Below are 2500 nucleotides of genomic sequence, written 5' to 3'. Positions count from 1 at the left end.
AAAAATAAAAAAGTTTAACCCCCTGGTTTGTGAGTTCATACAAGGAATGAAAACTAAGCCGAATAGGATAATCTCAAATCTTTCTATTTCTATATATATTAATATATTATTTATTATACAGTATGATTTTATATATTTTCTATACAATAATTCTATACAATAAAATTTTGTATTTATACAAAATTTAGAATTTCTATAAATCCAAAAATTTTTAATAAATTTGTTTTTTATTATAAAACATGGTAGTTTTTAGCAGGATATTTGTTAGTTTTCATACCTTTAGGAAGAATACTAATAATAAATGGAAATTCTAATAAATCAAAATAAATATGATGGAAACGAAAGAGGAGGAAAGAAAAGAGTAGATCAAATTTTATACCAAGCTATATATGAGTCTTTAACATCCTCTTTTTTATAGTTCATTAATTCAATTTCGTTTTATTAAGACTTAATTCCGTAAAAATCCCTGCCTTCTTTGAAATATCATGAACTGTTCTTGTTGGTTGAGCGCCCTTTTTAAGGAAATCGAGAATAGCAGGAAGATTTAAATAAGTTTGATTAGTTATCGGATCATAAAACCCCACCTTCCGAAGATCTCTTCCTTCTCTTCGGGATCGAACATCAATTGCAACGATTCGATAAATGGCTCATTGGGATAGATGTATATGAATAATACCCCCCCCCGAGAAACGTATACGAGGCTTTGGCCTCATACGGCTCGAGAAAAAAATGCAATGAGTATAAGTTAACTCTCTTTATAAAATTCAAACATTAAATTAATTAGCCAGTATTGAAACCCTAACTATTTTTTTTCATAAAAAGCGTTCGTAACATTCGTACTCTCGTAACTCAAGTTAAATAACTCTCAAATATCTCACCAGAGACTCCTTAAGTACTCTTTTTATTGAGTAGTCTCTAACCTTTTTTGTTTGTCTCATTTTTTCGAATCAATTTTGATTCTTCATTCTGATCTAGTTGTTCAAACAATTGAAAAAGGGATTTCTTGTTTCAGGATTCTTTATCCTTACTTTGAATCTTTGGGTTTAGACATTACTTCGGTGATCTTGATCGTTTTATTAAAAAAGGGCAGCAACAAGCCCCTTATTTTGTTTATGATTTCTTTTCTTTCTATCAAAGAATCATACAAACGCTTGATTCACGCATGATAGACTTTTAATTCAAAGAATTTTACACTTTTACGAAAATTTCCTTTTCCATTGTAAAATTACTTGAAAGGGCTTTTTTCAATATAAAAATAAAAAGACTTACGAAGTTGTTCCAACTTATTGATTCGCACTAACCCTAGATCCTTACTCCTGCGAAAGGAATAAAAACTTTCTATTCTCCTCGAGCTCCATCCTGTACTCTTTTTTATATTCAAAAAGGTGTAGGACTCTCGTAAAATAGAACACAAAATGTCGAGCCAAGAGCACCTATATTCCTAATATAAAAGGTGGCGGATCAAAACATCACACAGCAGATCATGTCCTTCAATTCAAGTCGCACGTTGCTTTCTACCACATCGTTTTAAACGAAGTTTTACCATAACATTCCTTTAGTTTGTGTAATTGATTCAATTATGGAATCATGAATAGTCATAGTTCAGTCAGTATATCGTAATCTATACTTTTTCTTTCTCTATGAATGGAATAGTGAATCTACGCGTAAAAGGTTCAGTCAGAATTCAAATGAATTCCACATTAAATTCTATATGTAAAAATATGTAAAATCGAAATTTGAATAGAAATCTATATTTATATATAAATATATATATAAATATATTTTTTTTTATTAAAACTCGTAGAATCTACGGTTCTACCTTACTTACCTACATCACACACAACTAAAAAAAGCAAATAGATTTTTTGTAATTTCGGGTGAAAAAGAAGTTTATTCTTCTTTTCATTTCAATATTTTTATTCTTAAAAAATATTGTTTTTTAAACAGAAAGAAAAAGATGGTGTACAAAGGCAATAGAAGATTTATTTCGTAATGACTGGACTCTGGGACGGAAGGATTCGAACCTCCGAATAGCGGGACCAAAACCCGTTGCCTTACCGCTTGGCTACGCCCCATTTTTATTTTATTCAAGACTACTAAAAGAGTAATATTGCTATTGGTTGTTCGTCAATTCAATTCAGCCCAAATGAAATATAGATTACATTGGTGCTATAGTTTTGACACGTGTAGATAGCAAATCAAACTTACTTTATTGATCATTACATAGAATTCAATTAAGATATTGTATGAAAAAATATTATTTCTTTCATTCTCATAAGAGAATGAAAGGATTTTTGATTGAGTAAGTTCAACAAAGTCTTTTTAGACTATCTTCTTTCTTATTTATTATTTTTTCCTTATATAAAAAATATATTAATAACTCAATCAAAATTAAATTATCCACAAGAAACACCAATTTTGTTATGCTTAATATATTTAATTTGATCTGTATTTGTTTTAATTCGGCCCTTTTTTCAAGACATTTTTTAGTCGCCAAATT

At 29.2% G+C, this 2500-nt stretch overlaps 1 protein-coding gene across 1 annotated transcript in view; it reads right to left on the bottom strand.

Annotated features, from left to right (window-relative positions):
- Window positions 1–1500, bottom strand: part of LOC125602611 (photosystem II protein D1) — a 5696-nt gene extending 4196 nt beyond the window's left edge. Inside the window, exon 1 of the mRNA XM_048774161.1 lies at window positions 1–1500. This exon is cut by the window's left edge and continues 4196 nt beyond it. The gene's annotated coding sequence lies outside the window, so the exon portion shown is untranslated.
- Window positions 1501–2500: the final 1000 nt, after the last annotated feature.

Source organism: Brassica napus, unplaced genomic scaffold (assembly GCF_020379485.1).
Source record: "Brassica napus cultivar Da-Ae unplaced genomic scaffold, Da-Ae ScsIHWf_2916;HRSCAF=3701, whole genome shotgun sequence".
NCBI classification, from domain to species: Eukaryota; Viridiplantae; Streptophyta; class Magnoliopsida; order Brassicales; family Brassicaceae; genus Brassica; species Brassica napus.
This window is presented reverse-complemented; position numbering and strand designations above follow the sequence as displayed.